Here is an 8482-nt window from a genome sequence, read left to right on the forward strand (position 1 = left end):
TTATTTAACAGATTGTATACAATATACCATTTTCTTAACTATATATGTTTTTCTCATTTGATGTCCTTCAAATCTTTTTACTTCTAGTTAATTCAAAGGCAAGAAAGATACGTGAACCTACTTTACTTAAAGATATTTGGAAATTTCCTCCAGGAAAAACAATTAATGTGTTATTTAATAGTTGAAACCAATTTGTTTGAAAAGAGGGTTGATAGCTTCCTAGTTTTCTAGGAATTATCGGAGGAACTTCAGATCTAACACCTCTACACAAAGATGATTGGAGAAATTTCGACTATAAGAAAAATTGGAATTGTTGGATTCTGTGAGGATATGATGTAGTTGTTATAGTTATTACTTATCCTTCTCCTCACCATGTGCATCCGTTGAAAAATATTTATATTTATTAGTATTATAATAAGAAAGTAGTTCACGATAAAAAATGGACAGAATTTTGTTATTTGAGAGGGATTAGCTATCTTTGTCATATGTTATCCTTAAATTGAGTTATATTGTACCAATTTAGTACATAATTATATATTTGTGTATTGTTGTTCATGAGTATTATGTTTTCAATACCTTATTAGCTTTTGTTTTACAGCTGCGTATTAGTTACTCTGATTGCTTCAACAATCCTTTCTCTCCTAATCCCTACTCTCTTTGTACTAGATTATCGACTAAGGTTTAATGCCATTAAGATTCATTTTGAACCTTCCAAATGTGAAATGTGGTATATAGTTGCTGCAAACATTGTCCATAAGAAAGATCAGTTATATTCATAACATCCTGAGTTTCTATCATCTATATTATCCACTATATATAGGCTGGGATGATACTTCGACTATTTTTTCTGCCTCATAATGTCTCCTGGAACATGCTAACATTTCAGTAGTCTTCTTGGGCATTTTCCTTATCAGAATCTGCAGTCTATCATCTTGCTTAGGAGTTTCATTGACTGAGAAATTTTCTCTGATTCACATAAAGACTAACAATTAAGAACTGCTTCAAAGATAGAAGGATTCAACCTCATGTGTCTAACTTGAGCATCACAGAAAATCTGCAGCCTCATGTTCAAAAATTTGAAGATTTAGAACCGTTTCGAAAATCTGCAGCCTCGTGTTCCACTTTAGAATCACAGAAAATAAAAGATAGAAGGAATCATCCTAAGATGTATAATTCAAGTTTGCTCCTCTCATTGTTCAGCAGCCTAGAACCCTTCAATTGTCCCCTGGTTGTAGTGTACTAGAATAAGAAGAATCAACCTTATTCATTTGTTTCTAAACCTTATGTTTTTCAAGATTTTAAAAAGGATGTCCTAGTTAATACAATTAAAAGTCTTTTGAATGTCTAATTCACAAATTTCCTAAATAACATGTTGGTTCATATTGACACACAAAATATTTGAATAAGAGACATTACTTGTTTGCTCATGAAGCTAACGAGAAATACTAACATGGGCATTACTAGTTCAACTCCTCTCATTGTTCAGCAACCTATAGCCCTTCAAATATCCCCTCTTAAGATAGGCATCATTAGTTCTAGTTCTCCTGTAAGAAATATTAACATGTCATCTGCAAAACACAGATGATATAAATTGAGGTTCTTATCTAGATTCAATGAACTTTGGGCATGAGCGACATGAAATAGTTTAGTAATCTTGATTCAACACGTTAAAAAAAACATTGTACTAGTCATAATTAACTTCCAAGTACAATGGTGAATTCAATAAAAGTTGGACGCTAAATGGGGGAAATTAAGATGTTTTTAAAAGGATATCATAGCCTTCATAATTTCCATAAAACTTGAATCGCTTTCGATATGAACTTTTAGCGGCAGTGTTATTAAATTTACTAGCTATAAAATAGACGCTACATGAACATGATTAGTTATTTCAAATTTGATTTATCAACTATTTTAATTACCACTATAACTGATGAATTTTAGCGGCAATATGATTGGATTTACCATCTTTAAAAATGGACACTACACAAGCGTAACTAACTTTTTTGGATTGGATTTAACAACCATCTAAATTGCCACAACCAATAGCCTCTACAACAAGTGTGTTTTAATGGCTATAAAAATGGATACTACATGAGAATAACCAATCAGTTTGGATTAGATTTAGCAGCTTTTGAATTGCCACAAACAATTGCCGCTAAATCGCCTATGTTTTAGCAGCAAAAGATCTTGTTTTTACCAGCGCTTGTCCTAATGGCCGCAATAGCCTTTGTCGACCCGATACAATGGCCAAAGTGCATTGGCTGGTAATGGATATAGCGACCTTAGTTATGGCCGCTAAAGCCATTTTTAATGGCATCTAAATCCCCTTTTTTGTAGTGTATAGCTAAAGATCTACGGGGGTATGAGATAAAGAGATTTCCACTAGAAACCAGAGTCAATTGAGGTAGAATGTTTCCATCTCATGAAATACATGTTTTGGAAACCTAGACTCAACTACCGTAAAAGAAAATAGTATGTAAGCCAGACTCAACTAGTGTAAAAGCTTTCATTGGGAATCTAGATTCAAATAGCATAAAAGTTTTCATCTCATATTCATTTTCGCTTGGTGCTAAGCATAATTTTCATTGAGTTCTTATTAAGTCATAACATCTTTCATTATAACAGCTCATGAGATCATGCGTGAGAAAGCCTTTCAAATGATGTTCATTATGTGTTTAGGAGAATATCCTTTTAATGAATCATAAAAACATTATCATAACCATGGATGCTTCATTCATAGTCATACATAAGTGTGTGTAAGAATAACCTTACAACAACACCACAATTACATTATAGTCATAATCACTTTACTCTCAAAACATCATTAAAGTATTTACATAATGTTAATAATAATACATAATTCATACTTTACTCTTCAAGAATCAAGGATCACATTCAATCAATCACATTTAGAATTATTACATTATACATGGATAATAACATGATTCGAAAAATCAATTCACTATATTCACAATTCTATAATATTCTTCTTGCATCAATCAATACACACACTTTAACATCCAATTTGGGGAGTAGGAGAATTCATGGATTCTTGGTGAATTTAACATAAAACCATATAATATCATCAATTTATCCATAATTAAATAATTTAAAACGAATTTGAAAGGAATCCATGAAATTGAAGTCAAAACCTAACTTTTGGGGGAAATCTACATCTTTGAAATTGTGTTTGGAGGGACTTTAAGATGAAGAATATCTATGGATGAAGGACTACCATACCTTGGTGAAGAAATCCCACGAAATTGAGAATAAAACCCTTGCTCTTTAAAACCCTAGGCTCCAACTTCCTCCTCCCTCTTCTTCCTTGAGTTCTAGCGAGAGAATTTTTAAGAGAAAATGAACTTGTGGGATTTGATTTTGGGGTGAATGGTGTATTTTGACTTAATATGACTTATATAGGTGTATAAAACTTGGGAAAAATGACCTCACTTAATAACCACCTAAATAATAATTACCTAAAATAATCCTTTGTTTAATTGACCTGCCAAGAGATCACGAGAGTCCCCAGGACTCGTGGTCCCCTCCGTGGTTCTTGAGGCAGTGGCTAGGTCTTCATTACTTTGATCCCTTGAGGTTAAATGAAGACCACGACCACTCTCACATCCCTTGGAGCCTTCACAAGTCATCAAGTGGCTCATGGGGAAGGGTCTCACTTGGGCAACATAGTAGGCACACTACCTAGCCCACCACAAACCACAACACGAGCCGTGGTGGAGGTCGTGATGTGAGGAAGTGTATTGGCAAATTTAGGCCGCCTTGTCCCTTGTATTGGTCCTTTCCCCTTTGCCTTGAGTTTTTCCCTTCTCCCTAGACGTTAACCCTCACATTTTGTATCTATCTTAGCCTACTAATTTATGGGGTGTTCTAACTATTCATGTTGACAAGTGTAGTTCTAGTCATATCTTTTTTACAGTAATGAAGATTTTATTGGATAAATTATTTCAGAGAGGTTCTTTGTGTCGAGACGTAGATTTGATGGAGGTGATTATGGAGAAGAAATTCAACATATTGAACATTATGTGAAGAAAGTGGATAAATTTATTTTATTAGAAATCTAGTCCAAGGGGGAGAGTTGTTGTGTCACGCCCCGAGCTACCCCCGAGACGCGGACACGGTACCTAGGAACACAAGTGATCCCAAGCTAACCCTATTGGCATTATCATGAGCATACTAAAGATAATAAACTGTTGCGGAAGCTAAATCATAAATTATAATAAACAGATGGGGAATACCCATATGCTAAAACTAAGATATATGAAAAACCTATGAGTTTGATACAAAGAAATATTAACTCACTACTAAGCTGAATCTAACTATGTCCGAAAATAGCCTCTAAACTGGATTAGAAATACTGGGACAAGCCCCCAGCTATATCTAGCAAAAACTGAAACTAAATAACTAAATACTGAAATGAAACTCACGACTGTTGTCCTTGGAGAATGAGGACTCACCACTGAATCTACTGAACTGGAGATCGGAAATTGATCTATGTGTGATTTGGATCCTGAGAACCTGAACCTACATCACGAGAAGATGTAGCGCACGTATGCGTCAGTACTTGAAAGGTACTGAGCATGTAGGATAGAGTAAAGCTGAAATAAAACATAACTAAACAAGCATAATAACAAGTATAACTGAATTCTTAGCTAACTGGATGCAGTGACCAATTTATAACATGCTGAAACTGAATAATGAATATACTGATAAATGGTCAATGCAGAGAGTCTGAATGATATGTGGGAGTTACTAATAATCGATAATAAAACCACATGATCTAAATGTGGAGTCCGATGTATACGCCCCATCGAGAGGACCCAATATACCCTGCTAGAGGTATAAATGCATGTAGCGTGATCACTAAACTGATTGCCCACAGAGGGGACTTACAACCTACTTGGCTAGTAATTCTGGGACTATTTGGGTACGTTGAACCCTAGTCCAACTCGGTATTACGCTACTCCCATGAATTTGGAAAATTTACTGATTATGTCTGAGTTTCAGTAAATACTGGATAGCTCGAAACTGAACATGCAAACTCAGAATGCAACAATTAATCTGGTAATTATGAATTTATAACTGAGGCATCTATATCTGAAGTGTCTAAAATATCTGACCTAGCATGTATAATTCAAGAACTAAAGAAATACATAGCTAGGATTATGAAATTCATGCGATAATCTGAGTAATAATATGATAATCTGATTTGGAACTTATATTTAATAAATTCATGAAGTTCTACCAAAGTTCTAGAAACCCTAGGTTTAATCATGATATGGGAATCAAGAATCTGACTGAAAACTAGGGATCCAATGGGTGAAAGGAACCCACTAGTGAAATCCCACATACCTGGTGATGAAATTCACGGAGAAACACTTAAATTTATGGACTAGAACTGCTGGAAACTTGCTTTGTTCTTGAACTAGGGTATATAAGTTTTTTCTCCTTTCTTGCTTCTAGTTTTCTAAGTTTTGATTTAGTGATTTGTCTTGGATATGTTTTAATTATGTTTCTAGGCTTAAACTAACTAAAATATGATGATTTGGGGTCAAAAAGATGTAAATTAGGGTTTAAACGGAGTGAAAAAGGTCAAAAAGACCCCTGGAAAAGTTGTTGTCGGGCCAAACAACGGCTAGGACTCACGGTCCGTTGTCTGCTCGACGCCCCGTTGTTGGGTCCGTCGTCAGGGCCTGTTCGACAGGCCTTTACTAAAATGGGCATAACGTTTTACTCGAAGGTCTGATTTTAGCAAGGTCGGTGGATATGGAAAGATAATTCAATTATCTATATGTGGCTAGGTCATGGGACACCTAATTTATTTTATGCTAAGAGTTATTATCATTTGAAGTTGACCCAACTGCATTTCCCCTTAACTGTTTGCAAATTTTCCACCTACGGACCGTGATGGTCATCCATAGATCTTGTTAGAGAGTGGGTGAATGGGATCTCGATCGACGGTCACGTACTTCGAACCGTCGTTTGACTTACGGACCGCCTGTCCGTCCGTCGATCAAGACTCAGCCAATTTTTTATGGCTGAGTTTTTGGGAGTTTCTGATCCCATCTAGAGTTGTGCAGGACAGACCGTCGATGCCACCGTTGGTTGCACCTGCAGATTTTTCTGAAAAAAAAAACTGATTTTTGGTCTATTTTGGCTACGGGGCGTTACATGTTGGGTTTTATTTGCCCTGACTTTCTTAGGATAAATAAGTTTTTCTTTTAGGAAAAGGTTTAAGATTGTCTAGTCCTTTTCTTGTAGGAAAAGATTTAGGACTCTATAAATAGAGAATTGTTTATTCTAACTTAAGCATAATTCACAATGTAGTCCTAGGGACTTTGAGAGTTTTGGTTATGGGGGGAACTTTTGAACCTCCCATGTATTCTGAGTGAATTATTGAGATTTTTATCTCTATATTTTGTACTCTCATATTAATAGTGGATTGCTCATCTCCTTTCTGGACTTAGGTCAATTGACCGAACCACATAAAATGTTTGTGTCTTTTGGTATATTTCTCGTTTGTCTTCTTACTCGTGGTCTTTCGAGGTTTGCGTTGCTAGATTACGCATTACTGCTAACTTTTTCGATCCTAACAAGACTTCCAAAACACAAGTTGATAAGGAGACATACTCATGGAAATCTTGAATGGAGTTCTTATGCCCATAAGTTAGAGCTTTATTTAAAAGACTTAACATTTATGAGCTATAAAATTTATCAGACCATTTAAATCCAAACTTGTATTAATAAGCCAAAAATATAAAATCCATGAAAATCTTAAGAAATATTTGAATTACATTATAGTAAACTATTTTAAAATTCGTATACATGTAAAGTGGAGTTGATTTGATTTCGATTATACTTCCTCTTTAGCTAAACCAAAGCAATGTGTATGAAATCCTTTTTTCAATATCTGACCATAGTTGGATTTTTTTTCCAGTTCGACTCAAATTATGAATATGATACAGAGTTTGGTGTTGTTTGTCAGTTTTCTATATACACCCTTACTGGTAAGTGATGAGTTGAAGATTTTGGACTCATTTTAGACTTCTAGTTCACCAAAGTAGTGCCCTCAATGCCTATTTATATCCTTTTATGGTCAAAACATGTTTGTATTTCAACTATAAGAGCAAAAGGATGGAGATAAAAGAGCTCAAAAAAAAGCCAAAAAACTTGAAAAAATAGGCAAAGGCACTGTTGAGCATATTGCCAATCTTGAATTTACAAGTATGGTTGAATGTTATCCGCAAGCACTGTCTATAAACTTTTCATGGAATCGACTTGACTTGGAGAAACCTTTTTATCATCCTTGAAGTATGACTTAAAATTTTAAATATAACCTTCTGCTATGTAAGTGGACAAAAAATGTTCTTACACTATCCAAAAAGTTATAAGATTCATTCTTCTATCTATTTTTTTTTTTAAAAAAAAGAAACTCAGGCCATTAACAAAAGAAAAATGTATCGAGTCGAATGAACATATGTACACATGATTAAGCTAGTCAAGTTGGATGATTTTTTTAATTCTTAGAAATTGAAGTTTAAATCATATGCAGTCAAAATATGTTCAAATTCTAAATATTTTTTTGTAAAAAGTATAGTCAAAACTGATAAGTTGTTACTTTCCACCATTGAAATTTATCAGAATAGAAACTTATTTTGCTTTTGATTAGCTTACATGGTATTAGTGTTATAAGAGAACCATTATATTTAATATTAATGATTGTGAGATTTGTGGAAGTTGAGTAACTGGGAGAAATTTAGGGAATAAAAATCTTCTTTATTAATTATTGATACGTTATAGTAAGATTTTCTTTTTCTTTTTCTTTTTTGAGGTTATTTGGGTTTTGTGAAAATTCTACTGCTGTATTAGGGTAAAGGGAAACTATTGTTATGGAGGAGTAATTTAGGTACTTAAATTATATATTTAGTTTTTTACCCATACAACCTCAACTTCAAAAATTTCAAATAAAGTACTTATTTTTTTTATTTTCATAACTAAACATCTATGTAATCTCACTAGATTTCTAGCATGTGTACATTGCATGTATATAATGTACATACGAACTAAATATTTTATAATAGAAAAGTTCTTAATAGTTGAGCGTAATATTTTTAAAATGGTTTTTTTTTGCATAATCTTTCTAATCATCGGCACCTACTGTATAAATATTTTCAAGACTTGTGTATTATTGCAAATCAATTTACTTAATGATGCAAAAAACAAACTAACAGACAAAAATTAAGTTCTAAAAGGGAAAGATTAATTTTCTATCATCTCCTTATTCTTTTTAGATAACTTTAATCTTCTCATCCTGACTAAGACATAACCGAACTTATCATTTTTACTTTTTTTATTCAATCAGTTTCTTCAAAAAAAAAAAATAGAACGAAGAATGATTCTTGTTATTTCTTGGATAGTATAAGAATATTTTTTGGTCACTTAGATAATATTAGAATGTAAATTAAAT

This window comes from Solanum lycopersicum, chromosome 5 (assembly GCF_036512215.1).
Source record: "Solanum lycopersicum chromosome 5, SLM_r2.1".
NCBI lineage: Eukaryota > Viridiplantae > Streptophyta > Magnoliopsida > Solanales > Solanaceae > Solanum > Solanum lycopersicum.